The following is a 15,112-nucleotide window of genomic DNA, read 5'->3' on the forward strand; positions in this document are numbered from 1 at the left end:
TATTATAGTTTTGTTCACATAATGGTTGTTTGTAAGTCCTAAAACTAAAAGAGTCAGATATAGGGTTATATATACCAAAGTGATCAGGGTCACGAGTAGAGTCGAAATCCGGATGTCTGTCTGTCCGTCCGTCCGTCTGTCCGTCCGTGCAAGCTGTAACTTGAGTAAAAATTGAGATATCATGATGAAACTTGGTACACGTATTCCTTGGCTCCATAAGAAGGTTAAGTTCGAAGATGGATAAAATCGGCCCACTGCCACGCCCACAAAATGGCGGAAACCGAAAACCTATAAAGTGTCATAACTAAGCCATAAATAAAGATATTAAAGTGAAATTTGGCACAAAGGATCGCATTAGGGAGGGGCATATTTGGACGCAATTGTTTTGGAAAAGTGGGCGTGGCGCCGCCCCCTACTAAGTTTTTTGTACATATCTCGGAAACTACTATAGCTATGTCAACCAAACTCTACAGAGTCGTTTTCTTCAGGTATTTCCATATACAGTTCAAAAATGGAAGAAATCGGATAATAACCACGCCCTCCTCCCATACAAAGGTTATGTTCAAAATCACTAAAAGTGAGTTAACCGACTAACGAAAAACGTCAGAAACACTAAATTTTACGGGAGAAATTGCAGAAGGAAGTTGCACCCAGGCTTTTTTAAAAATTTAAAATGGGCGTGGCCTCGCCCACTTGTGGACCAAAAACCATATCTCAGGAACTACTAGACCGATTTCAATGAAATTCGGTATATAATATTTTCTTAACACCCTGATGACATGTACGAAATATGGGTGAAATCGGTTCACAACCACGCCTTCTTCCAATATAACGCTATTTTGAATTCCATCTGATGCCTTCTCTGTATAATACGAGTATATACATTAGGAACCAATGATGATAGCGGAATAAAACTTTACAAAAATACGGTATTTGAAAAATATGTAAATGACGTATAATGAAATCTCGATTTTCACTTTACCATGCGAGAGTATAAAATGTTCGGTGACACCCGAACTTAGCCCTTCCTTACTTGTTAAAAGTTTAATTTGTGTCACTGGCAATTTCCTTAAGTGATAATTTGCTATAGTATTGTCCCAAAAATTATATAAAAATAATCAGTTTATTTTTAATATTTATACCAGATTTACGATTAATGAGAGGGTACATAATCTTAATTAAAATATTTAGTTTGTTAATAATATGTATCTTCATAATCAAGACAGCCGAGTCGCCTTCTCTTAATTCGCTGAACTATCTCAATTTCACAAGGTGCGTTCTAAAGTAAACAGGTAAAACATAAATGATTTTTTTTTTGGGCAAAATCCATCTATTTTGCAAGCCTTTTGAATGGCCTCTACGTCTGCATAACGCTTTCCTTTCATAGGGAAATCCATTTTTCCGAAAAGGTAGAAGTTCCACGGTGCCATATGAGGTGAATACGGGGAGTGGTTAATGGTTAAAATGTGATTTTTGGTAAAATAATCGTGCGGAACAAACCGTGCACACAGCTTTCGTAAGCCCAAATGTGCGGTCAAAATGCGATAAATCGACGTTTTGGAGACGTTCAATTCCATTTCCATGAATTTCAATGAATATTTCGGCTGATTTTTGATGAATTCACGCACAGTTTCGATGGAATTTCGGGTGATGATGGATTTTGATTGGCCCACATGTTGATCGTCATTTATGTCCTCACGGCCACTTTGAAAACGTTGAGAGCACTCGTGCACTCTGCTACGGGATACGCAATCATCGCCATAAATTTGTTTTATCAACTGAAACGTTTCGGTAAAAGTTGTATCAATTTTAAAACAAAATTTAATGTTGGCTCTTTGTTCGAGGCTCATTTTCGCACCGATAACACAAACATACTGACAATTAAAACGCAATACCTTTACTTCCAATCTATGAAATGTCATGAAATTCTCACTGGACAATCGATAAAAATAGATAGATTCTAACGCATCAGTCGACATATAGATGGGGCCACCAGGGATCTAGATTCAAAAAATCCTGTTTACTTTGGAAAGCACTTTGTATATTACATACAAGTCATCGTTCCATCGAATGCGATATTCGATATCGAAGGATCGCAATATTGAGTGACTTATCTTCTTTACTTCTTCTTTCTTCTTTTCTCAAGGTGGCGCCAATTGAAGATTCCAAGCGAAGCCAGGTGCTTCTCCGTCTGGTCCGTCCAACAGAGTGGAGGTCTTCCTCTGACTGGACCTCGGACTGTCATCTCGGAAGAATTCTACACCTGCAACAAAAACAACATAAAACAAAATTCGTTGAAATAGCCGTAGGCCATCCCAAAAAGTGCTTACGAAGACTGGAAAAATCGTTGGCATAAGTGTATTAAATCTCGTGGAAATTAAGTTCAAGGTGACAAAATAAATACTGATGAATTTGCATTTTATTTGAAATTTCCTCTTACTACTACTAAAAAACTATTATACACTGTAGCAACATGTTAACAGAGCATAAAAATAAAAAGGAAGTAGGGGCTAAGTTCGATTCCCGTAATGCTATATGTATGGTGCAGAGGCATGGATGATGATAACAACTGATGAGTCGACGTTGCGAGTTCTCGAGAGAAAGGTTCTGCGAAAGATTTATGGTCCTTTGCGCGTTAGCCACTTCGAATACCGCATTCGATGGAACGATGAGCTGTACGAGATATACGGCGACATCGACATAGTTCAGCGAATTAAAAGACAGCGTCTACGCTGGCTAGGTCATGTTGTCCGAATGGACGAAAACACTCCAGCTCTGAAAGTATTCGACGCAGTACCGCCGGGGGAAGCAAAGGAGGAGGAAGATCTCCACTTCATTGGAAGGACCAAGTGGAAAAGAACCTGGTTTCGCTTGGAATCTCCACTTGGCGCCACGTAGCGAAAAGAAGTCACGACTGGCGCGTTGTTGTTAACTTGGCTATAATCGCGTAAGGGGTGTCTACGCCAGTAAAGAAGAAGCGGGGCTAAGTTCCGATCTAACCAAACATTTTATAGTTTTGCAATGTGTTAGGATAAAAGCCAGGGAAATGCCTTCAGACCAAACTCTACAAGGTCTGTCGCAAAAGAAACAGAACTTTTTAAATATAACTGTTTCTGGTGGCGCCACCTATTGGTGAGTATATGAAATAAAAAGTTTGATCTCTTGTTGACATATCGTACAAATTTTAAGACAATTTGATAACTACAATCGATGTTATCGATCAAAAAGTGACAGCAGCTTTTGGTCATCGGTCGTAAAATGCAAAGAGCTAATATTAAATTTTGTTTTAAACTTGTGAAAACGTTTACTGAAACATTTCAAATGATGAAAAAAGTTTATGGTGATCAGTGCCTATCACGTAGTAATGTGCATGAGTGGTTTAAGCGATTCCAAGAAGGTCGTGAGGACCTCTGTGACTATCAGAAGTCGGTCGTCTTCAGAGGTCAAAAATAAAGACAATGCTGATTTGTTTTTACGATCCCGAGGGTATTGTACACCGAGAGTTCGTCCCACCTGGCCAAACGATTAATGCTGTGTTTTACTTTGTCACGCATTCGTCGTGCTCGACCACAATACCGTGAGGCAGGGTCCTGGCGCCTGTTGCACGATAATGCGCCGTGTCATCGGTCGACGCTTGTCACTGATTTTTTGACAAAAAACTCCATATTAACCAATAATCACTCACACTACTAACCTGATCTGGCACCTTGTGATTTTTACCTATTTGGAAAACTTCATTCGCCCATGAAAGGACACTGGTTTCAGGACATTTCAGCTATCCAAAAGGCGACGACCGATATTCTCAAGAGCATTCCGAAAAATTACCTTAAACACTCATTTGAAATGCTAATTGACCGGGCTAAACGCTGTATCGAAGCACAAAGAAACTACTTTGAATAAAAAAATATAACTTTTGAAAAATATTAATTTTTTGTTGTTTTTTTAACAGTCCTGTTTCTTTTGCGACAGACCTTGTATATTAAAATTTTTTGCGAAAGAATTATACATGCATTATTCGGCGAATATGGACTGTAGTCAAATTTGATATATTACGGATACACAAGTAAACAATATGTTTTGGTTATATAAGTAAATATATGTATATGGGAAAGAATTACAAATCGAACATATTGGATTTTTTGGCAATTATACCAATTTGACCATTTTTGATTTTTGCGCACATATAATGTCAGTCTTCCCGGACTGCTTTCGTCAAAAGAGAGAGAAGTGCACTTGAGATAGTGTCACTTCTTGCATCACTCGTTGTGTACCGCAATATTTGCTTGCAAATTGCAGAGTGGTTAATACTAAAAGAGCAAAAAACTTCCAGATCCGAGAATTTGGAGGGAACCATAAAGCAAGCTGATCACTGAAATGATTACGAATCTCTCTATCATAAGATCATATGAGAAGAAATGAAGTCAAAAATAGAATCATTATTTGTTACTTTAATGTAATGTCAAATAATATTGTGTGGTCGAAAAAGTGTTTTAGTGCAACCAATCACATTGTGTCATACTATATAGTGTTGGAAATGTGTTAAGCTTCATTTAACCCAAAAATTTAATTCGGAGAAGTTGAAAAAAGTTACAGCAGTTCAAAAATGAGTGAAAATAATAAAGAAATTTGCTATATTTTGAATTTTTTGTATAAAAAAGGGAAGAATGTCACTCAAGCGACCAATAAAATTTGTGAAATTTACGGAGACGATGCTGTATCAGTTCGTGTAGCACTACAATGGTTCGCTCCCTTGCGTTCTGAAAGTTTCGAAGTTTCGATTGGCTTTAGCGGAAAAAGGCTAAAAACTGGTCGATGAAAATGGTAAATGGTTTATTTATTTATTACTATAAATATAAAAAAATAAGTTGAAGTTTGATTAGAAATACGACGAGACTTTTTCGACTACCCCATATTTTTGAATATACATAATTTTTGTTTGCAAGAATTTGTATTAAAATGTGTAAATATGATTTTTGAATAAATTAATAGCCTGTTCGGTTATTCTAATGTATTCCATATTATCGCTTTCAGCGCTCTGAACTGTATTAACAGCTTTATCCAATAACAATTGTAAATAATAATTTAACCAACTCATCCGCCCGCAACTATGTAACTAGTAACTATTTTTCTATTGTTTTATAATTTTTGGTTCGTTTGGCCTGCCTAAAACATTGTAATACTTTGGCTATTAACTCTAAATCCTAATAAACTAAGCAGATAAGCTAGCGCATTAAGAATATCGTAGCATACGCAAAAATTCATAATGACCAGTGGATGCCGAAAAATTTGTTTTTGAAATGTCATCGAAGTGCACTTCCTATATACCGTCAATATTCCGCATTGGAAATCCGTCGTCAACCGTGTTTTCATTTAACTTTCGATTGTCAATAACTATTTACTACTCTTGTTTATTAGATGAATCTACATTTTGCGGAACGATCCATATTGGGCTGTTATAAGGACTATTGGCATTTCTAATTATTATTTAGAAATATTATTATGATAGGCATTACTAGTAACTAGTGTATATTTATTAAGATATATTTGTAAAATATAATTTCATTTTGCTTCCGTTTCTGGAAACAAATATTATTGCTTATTACACTAAAATTGAAGACCAGTATCAATTATAACCTTAAATTTTTGTATGAGATGATTAATTACTACATAAGTATGGAAGTTTTGCTCGTCTGCTAATGGAAAATTGACATTCGAATTTCCTATTTCTATTTTGTCGTTCTGTTAGTTAAAGTTTCTCAAATTATGGAAATTTCGATTTTTTACAAATCCGCTAGAGGGCTACCAAGTAGACATACGTGGTTATTTTCGCTCGTGAATTATTTTATTATTAAAATAATTTTTGGAAATTAATTAACTCTGACTGACAAAATTAATAGAGTAAAATATCGTATTGTGAATACATACATTTTTTAGATACTAATACTACTGGTAATGTGTCAATCTGCTTATCAACATGCCACCTAAGAAGCTATTTGCAAACAACACATGTGGTAGCTGTTCTGAAAACGTGAGGAAAATCACCAAAGGATTGAGATGCTCTCTGTGCCAGAAGTGGTTTCATTCCAGATGTCTGAACCTTAGTAATGCTGAATTTGACGCAATAGCAACAAACATCAAGGTAAATCGTATCTTATGGAGGTGTCTGGAATGCAATGATTTGGAGGTTAGTGTAAGACATTCTGATGACTCGGAGGATGAAAGTGAGAATGACAACGTTGATAGACTTGAAAAAGTCCTAAATAAACAATTTGAAGAATTTGCCAAAAAATTTTACGACAATATTGAAAACTTTAAATCATCTATTAGTGAAAGTATCACCGGGTTAAAAAAAAGAAGTTGAAGCGCTCGCCAAGCAACATGCCATCACCGATAAAAAATGCACGAGCCTGAGTGACCGTATTACAACTATTGAAAAGAATTTATGCTCATACAAAATCTCATCATCGTCACCATCTTCTCCTGAGGACATTATAAAAGAAATTAATGATCGTAAGAAGCCTGCGTCAAACGTCATCGCTCTTGGAATTTCAGAGTCAACCAAAGCTACTGGCATCGACCGACTGGAAGATGATAAAGTATCACTCTAAGCTGTATTATCGGATGAATTATCTGCTAAATTAACTGGATTCAAAATCCGAAGACTTGGACATCAGACACCTAACCGTACACGTCCTCTGCTTATAGAGACCCAGTCAGTTGCTGATGCCAGAGAAATCTTTAAACTAAACCAGAATGGGAGCTCTCAGGTTAGATTCAAACCAGACCTAACCCCTGCACAACAGACTCACCTTAATGATTTACGCTCTACATTAAACACTCTCAACAAGAATGGTGACAAAAATAAAACCATCAAGTATATCCATGGCATACCGCAGATAGTTAACAAAAATTTTTGCCCGCTCATTGAAAAGGAAGAAACCCGAAGCTCTTCAAGTGTACTATCAGAACACGCGGGGGCTCCGAACAAAACTAAATAAGTCTTTCACAGCGTCTGCAGTCAGTAATATCGCCCTCATTTGTATTACTGAATCATGCTTACACCCATCGATTCACGATGGCGAACTAATCGACAGCACTTACACAATTTTTAGGCACGATAGGGATCCAGTTTTGTCCGGTCTAGAACGAGGTGGTGGAGTATTCATCGCAGTCAAACGCCACTTTCAAGCTGAACTAATACAAATTGATCAACATAACCTAGAGAGCCTAAAGCATGCCCAACGATTGGAATTTAAGTGTGCTATGCCCAATCCATAAAAAAGGAGACCCCACAATCTGCGCCAACTACCGTGGGATTAGCCTCCTCAACATCGCATATAAGGTTCTATCGAGCGTATTGTGTGAAAGATTAAAGCCCACCGTATACAAACTGATTGGACCTTATCAGTGTGGCTTCAGACCTGGAAAATCAACAACCGACCAGATATTCACCATGCGCAAAATCTTGGAAAAGACCCGTGAAAGGAGAATCGACACACACCACCTCTTCGTCGATTTCAAAGCTGCTTTCGACAGCACGAAAAGGAGCTGCCTTTATGCCGCGATGTCTGAATTTGGTATCCTCGCAAAACTAATACGGCTGTATAAGCTGACGTTGAGCAACACCAAAAGCCCGTCAGAATCGGGAAGGACCTCTCCGAGCTGTCGATACCAAACGAGGTTTCAGACAAGGCGACTCCCTATCGTGCGACTTCTTCAACCTGCTTCTGGAGAAAATAGTTCGAGCTGCAGAACTTAACAGAGAAGGGACAATCTTCTATAAGAGTGTACAGCTGCTGGCGTATGCCGATGATATTGATATCATCGACCTCAACACCCGCGCCGTTAGTTCTGCTTTCTCCAGGCTGGACAAGGAAGCAAAACAAATGGGTCTGGCAGTGAACGAGGGCAAAACAAAATATATCTCCTGTCATCAATCAAACAGTCGTCGCACTCGCGACTTGGCACTCACGTCACTGTTGACAGTCATAACTTTGAAGTTGTAGATAATTTCGTCTATTTAGGAACCAGCATTAACACCACCAACAATGTCAGCCTGGAAATCCAACGCAGGATTGCTCTTGCCAACAGGTGCTACTTCGGACTGAGTAGGCAATTGAAAAGTAAAGTCCTCTCTCGACGAACAAAAGCTAAACTCTATAAGTCGCTCATAATTCCCGTCCTGTTATATGGTGCAGAGGCTTGGGCGATGACAGCAACCGATGAGTCGACGTTACGAGTTTTCGAGAGAAAAATTCTGCGAAAGATTTATGGTCCTTTGCGCATTGGCCACGGCGAATATCGCATTCGATGGAACGATGAGCTGTACGAGATATACGACGACATTGACATCGGTCAGCGAATTAAAAGGCAGCGGCTACGCTGGCTAGGTCATGTTGTCCAGATGGATGACAACACTCCAGCTCTGAAAGTATTCGACGCTGTACCCGCCGGGGTAAGCAGAGGAAGAGGAAGACCTCCACTCCGTTGGAAGGACCAAGTGGAGAAGAACCTGGCTTCACTTGGAATATCCAATTGGCGCCACGTAGCGAAAAGAAGAAACGACTGGCGCGCTGTTGTTAACTCGGCTATAATCAGTGTCTACGCCAATTAAGAAGAAGAAGAACCTAGAGCTCGTCTTCGTCAACGTACCATTTGTTGAAGAGGGCAAATATCATCCGGCTCTTCTATCAGTCTTAATTTTCGACCTAATCTTACATCACCGAGTTCACCTACATACTCCTTCAAGAAAGCCGATTATCATAATCTCAACGTTTTTTATGACCAGGTTAACTGGGTAGGAATGTATGAAACAGACACTATCGACAATGAAATTGCTTGGTTTTATAACAAGCTAGAGGAAGGCATTACCCTATATGTGCCTGTACATAAGAATTATGTCAGTAATTACCCTAATTGGTTCTCTTTTGAGCTTATCAACAGAATTAAGCTCAAAAATGCGGCTCACTCACAATACAAGAATTCTAATAATCAACGAGATTACGCTCGCTTCAGCATGTTAAGGCTTGATTGCAAAACTTTAAGTATTGAATGCTACAGAAAATATGTTGACAAAATAGAGAACATGGTGCAGTGTGACACAAGTGCGTTCTGGAAGTTCATCAAGGTTAAGAAGTACAATAGTATGAACATTCCATTCGAGAGGTCATGGCTCGATCAATTTGCTACCACTGGTGAATCAATCAGTAACCTGTATGCCTCATACTTCAAAACAACATTCACTGATGATAACAGTGATTAATGACCGAAAAACCAACCTCGATAATCTGGAAATCAAATGTGAAGATGTTCTCAAACAATTACTCAAGCTGAACCCTAACAAAGGTGCAGGACCTGACGGTATACCTAATGTTTTCCTTAGAAACTGCGCTACTGTGCTCTATAAGCCTATCACTCAGATATTCAATAGATCTTTGCAGCTTGGCACTTTCCCTAGCGCATGGGAGCTGTCGTATGTCAGTCCAATCTTCAAAAGTGGGCAGAGAACTGATGTTTCCAACTACAGGCCTATATGCTTTCAATCAGCGTTGGCAAAACTATTTGAAAAGCTGGTCCTCACTCAACTTACTGCTGCCTTTAAAGATATCATCACGACAAGACAGCACGGATTCCCAGGTGGCAGATCAACCACGTCCAATCTTTTCTCTTACACTAATTTCCTACTCAACACTTTGAACGATGGTCTCAAGGTTCACTCCATATATGTATACTGACTTTAGCAAAGCCTTTGATCGTGTAAATCACAGAATTCTTGTTTCTAAGCTTCAAGCCTACGGAGTCGACGGCAATGCCTTGGATTGGTTATATTCCTACCTGGTAAACAGATCCCTGCAAGTTAGAGTTTATGGATACTTGTCTGAGGAATATAAGGTTACATCTGGAGTGCCACAGGGATCCCACTTAGGACCTCTGCTTTTCAACATCTTTGTCAATGATATTGGCAAAAATCTCTCCTGTCAGAATACCTGCTCTACGCAAATGACCTAAAGATCTACAGAACCATCAAAAATGAGCTAGATGTCCAGCTGCTTCAAGATGACATTGACAAACTCTCGGCGTGGTGTACTAAAAACAAACTTGACCTTAACGCAAATACATGCGCGGTAGTCTCGTACTCGCGCTCTCACAGCAATATTGCCACCAGTTATAAACTAAACGGTCACAACCTGCAAGAAGTTCCCGACATCAAAGACCTGGGCATCATTATAGACAACAAACTCACTTACCCGAAGCATATAGACAAAATCACACTCCAAGCTTTCAAGGTTCTTGGATTAATCACGAGAACAGGCAAAGAGTTTCGCAATCCCTACACATTGATGTCTATATCGCCAACTGGCTCTACCCATACTTGAATAGGGCACTGTAGTCTGGTCTCCTGACACTGATGTCTCAATCAAAAGATTGGAGAAGGTCCAAAATAAATTCTGTAAGTCTCTATCCTTTCATACAACCTTGAGGTCGCAGGTACTGTCCACTGATGATATTCGTTCACGCTATAAAATCAACAGCCTAGCTACACGTCGTCAAGTCGCTGACCTAGTTTAAGATTGCTAACAACTTAATTGATGCCCCAGAGTTTCTTGGTAGTTTTGAGTTTTCTCTTACGGCATTCTCGCTGAGACAATCACGGAAACTTAGAACAACAAAGACACAGTAAAATTACGTCTTCCACGGACCTCACAACAGGATTGCTAACCATGTAAATTCACTTCACCAGAACATCGATTTCTATGGAGGCTCCCTCAGTTCAATCATCAATAATATAAAGGACAAACTCCTTCCATACCATTAAATTGATCACTGTAATACAATTGCCCTCATTATTATATTAATGGGTTGTCAAAAAAGTCTTGCGGTATTTTTTTTTTTATTGAAAATAGAAATGAATTTTTGATGACTCATGCCCAGCTCTTGACCGATACTACGGCTGCTACTATGCCGGTCTCTTTCGACCAATTCAGCGATCTTATCGCAATTTTCGACGACAGGCCTTCTGGAGCGTGGAGCATCTTCGACCACCTCTACACCAGAACGAAAACGTTGAAACCATCGTTGTGCGGTGGAAATGGAAACCGTATCGGGTCCATAAACTGCACAAATTTTATTAGCGGCTTGAGATGCATTTTTGCCTTTATCGTAGTAGTACTGTAAAATATGCCGTATTTTCTCTTTATTTTGCTCCATGTTTGTGACGCTATAACTCACGAACGACTTAAAAGAAACGACAATCAATCAAACACGTGTTAGCGCATTAAATGAGCTTTCCAAAAAGGTATAGCATGCGCGACGAATTAAACTAAAACTACGCGCTTTCAGCGCCAACTAGGGAAAATACCGCAAGACTTTTTTGACAACCAATTATATTTTTTTTCTCTTTTTTCTTTAACTTATAAAAGTAACTGTTGTATATTGCCGATTGACGTTAATTTGTTAAATAAATAAATAAATAAATTATTAAAATGTTGATAATTTTTACTAGTGGCTTGTGAGTAATGTGTCATTTTCGCTTGACCAGTTAAATTGGAACTACCTCCAGTATAATTAAACTAATTGGAATTGTCTTTAGTCTATTGTTGATTTAAATAGGGCGAATTTTTTTAGTTACAACATTTTTATTAAGTTTATTACTAGTAGTATTGCCGTTCGAAATAAACGGGTTTTCTAGAAAGAAGTTATTCTGTTTATCCTAATTATTACAAAAGATAGTACCTACATTTATATTCAAATAGTTACCAATTTGTTTATTTTAAAATAATAATTTGATGTTTAGTATCTAATATAATTTTAAATACACATTCTAATGAATAAGGGTCGAGGTCGATTTTGGATAAGTAGTGTTTAGAAAAACGATTCGTTGAAATAGTAATTTATGATTTTTCCCTGTGATATACATATTTTTTGTTTTTACGTCCTCCTTTAAGTGGTTAATACCGCATTTTTTTTGCGAAGTTTTTATAATTTCTTTAAAAATAACAATTCAACTTTGTTTTCTAATATCAAAGAAAATAAATTTAATTCTAAAATAGATTAAAAAATATTTTCAACCTTATGTATACATATATATATACACTCTGGTATGTTATTAGGTCCATTATCATCAAAACATTCAACTAAGTTAAATCTACCGTTTAGTAAAAAGCAAGGAATAACAAGTAAGGAAGAGCTAACTTCGGGGGCAACCGAACATGTTATACTCTTGTAACTTGCAAAGCACAAAGCCGCGAAAGCATTAAACATGCATTGTTCAATGAAATCAAAAATACATTACAATCGAATTTGGTATCTTTTCTTGACTTATATTGCAGGTTATAAAGTTAGACTTGGACTAAGAACATCTTCAAATAAGATATATGAATGTAATATCAACTCGACCGAAAAGGTTAAATTTAATGTACATATGTATGTTAAGGGGCTATACCAGTGTTTTTTTTTTTTTGCTTTTTCGATAGTTTATATTTCCAAAAATATTCTGTGAAATCGGGTAGTTCGTATCTTGAATAGATTTCGGATGGCAGCGTTCTAAGTAGCGACCGCTCGGAGGTACAAACATATGTATATATGTAAACATGTAAGTGAAACTTTAAACGCGTTTTTCTCGAAACGACATTTTTCAAAATTGCTGACATCATAACTCAACGATAAATTAACCGATTGACTAAAAACTCAACTTAAACTGAGTATTGTTGAATACATTTACTATACAGTGACCCACGATCTTTTTAATTGGTTGAAAAATTGTTAATTTGGCATTAAAAAAACGACAATTTTTTACCTAAAAAACGATTTTTTTTTTCAAAATTACGCCATTTGCTTAATTTTTGATATTTTACAAGGATCGTTGGTCATTGGATTGGAAATATTTTTAAGTTTAATAAACTTTTTGAATTTTATTGTTTCAGCTACGCATTCGGCCGGAATCATGTCAGCAGTTGGGACACTTTTTTTTGGCACCTCCGAAGACAGCACATAACTCCGAAAAGCTGAAAATATACCTTATTACGTTCAAAGAAGTTCGAAACATTCATTAGTGTACTTTCAACCTGGGGATCGAAATCCCAACAATTTTATATATTCATATATTATATTTAACTTCTATACTAACAGACACATAAGGTTAAAAAACAGAACCCATTATACATATGTGGTACATGGCAGTTGGGGTATTATCGACCAGATTTTATCTATTTTACTCAATACTTCATGTCACATACCAATAAACCAATCATATAGAGTAAAGTCAGCCGGATTTTCGAAAATCCTGATATTAGTTATATTGGTAGTAAATAAAGTTTTCGTTCAAATTTATCTATTTTAGGCACAAAGATATACTGTTATGAGTAAAACACGCTAACTCATTTTCATTGAGACTACTCACATATTGGCCGATATATGCGGTACAAAGTCGCACGGAAGCTCGATTATCTTTATATTAAGTATATGGGGGCTAAGGGAGGTTGTAACAAAACGGCGATTACTTGTAACGAATTTATAGTTAATAATTTTAATCAGTTTAAGGATCACTGTGAATTATTAGTTTAAGCACATTATTGTGAATTATCGCAGTGTCCTTTATTCCCGACGTTCGTTTTCGGTGTCCATACTGTTGGAACGCCGATTATAATTCACTCAATTTCCGAACGCCGAAGAGATAGGCTGAGACACTGCGGTAAGTTCATCTTGCAGATCATTGAATATTGTAATAACCTTTTCTTTATAGAAATAAATTGTTGTTGTTGTTCTTGTTTGTCATTGTATGCACGTGTACGAAATGTATGTGGGCATACATGGGTTTGAACACAATTAAATTCGCCAGCCAACGGAATTGAGACAGAGGTATTGGTGCGATTCCAACCATTTTCAACATACATACAAATGTCAGAAAAGTACTATCTCTAAATTTTATTTTATATCTACTTTATATATATTATATATGTATATTCTCGATCAAAAGTCAACTATAGGTACTGGGGTCAAAATATTCGGTACCTAGGGGCTTGAACAGTTTTTGTTAAATTTAAACAATTTTTGGTCATAACGTGGTATACACTAAAGACATTATTCGTGCAAAATTTGATCCTGTTATATTAATTGCTTCTTGACTTGTGGGCGGTGCCTCACCTAATGTTCAATTTTTACCCCGGCTCCTGTAAAGCCTTGTCATACCATCCCGGCAGCAATTTTCTATGTTTCTGACGCATTTAGTTATTGATTTACCGCGCTGTTAGTAGTTTTGAACAGTACCGTTATATGGGGAGCGAACGGGATTTTCACCCGATTTCATCCATTTTTACACTGGCTAAGCTTCCCGTCCTATGCACCGCACTACAACACACCACTCACAAAGCAACACTGACACACACACCACATTTGAAGACAACAGTACCCTCACACACCACACATAAACTGGAACTATGAACATTTTTTTCCAAGTGATTTCAAAAAGTAAGTGGTGGTGTTAGCACACACTATCGGTAGGAGTTCTTATAGTATTCGCGCTGGGCGAATAACCTGCATACCAAGTTTCATCAAGATATCTAAATTTTTTTAAAGTTACAGCTTGCACGGATGGACGAACGGGCGAACAAACAGACAGTCAATCCGATTCCAACTTTTCTTGTCACCCTGATCATTTATATATATAATATATATAATAATATCTATCTCGATTAGTTTTAGGTAATACATACCACCGTTAGGTTAACAAAACTATAAGACTCTGTAGCAACAGGTTGCAAGAGTATAAAAATGGGTGCAACACCAGTGGGTACACGCATTACTTTTACGAACTCAGAAGGGTACCACATAATTGCCACGATGGGGATATGGATGAATAAACCTGCATATCTGCTATGAGGACGAGTAACCAACCCTTCCGACTTATCCTTGGGCATTCCAATCATTCGGATCAGACATCATTCTAACAAGGTACTCTGGGATCTCTTTAGCGAGGGACCTAGAACTTGTGTAGTACGAGTAGTCGGGAACAATATTGACTTCTTTTGCATTTCAGAGTTTCTGACGCAGGATCTGGGGCGGTACAAGCCAGGTTAGATGTGGATAGACTGGTAAGGTACTGCAGGAAACACAG

General features: G+C 37.6%; 1 long non-coding RNA gene across 1 annotated transcript; it reads right to left on the reverse strand.

Moving 5' to 3' along the window:
• Positions 1–491: 491 nt before the first annotated feature.
• Positions 492–3,966, reverse strand: LOC126764463 (uncharacterized). Its single transcript, XR_007667991.1, has 2 exons — positions 2,053–3,966; positions 492–2,000 (listed from the first exon to the last, which is right to left on the reverse strand). It is a non-coding gene; the product is annotated as an uncharacterized LOC126764463 (long non-coding RNA).
• Between the last annotated feature and the right edge of the window lie 11,146 nt (positions 3,967–15,112).

Source organism: Bactrocera neohumeralis, unplaced genomic scaffold, assembly GCF_024586455.1.
Source record: "Bactrocera neohumeralis isolate Rockhampton unplaced genomic scaffold, APGP_CSIRO_Bneo_wtdbg2-racon-allhic-juicebox.fasta_v2 cluster09, whole genome shotgun sequence".
Taxonomy (NCBI): domain Eukaryota; kingdom Metazoa; phylum Arthropoda; class Insecta; order Diptera; family Tephritidae; genus Bactrocera; species Bactrocera neohumeralis.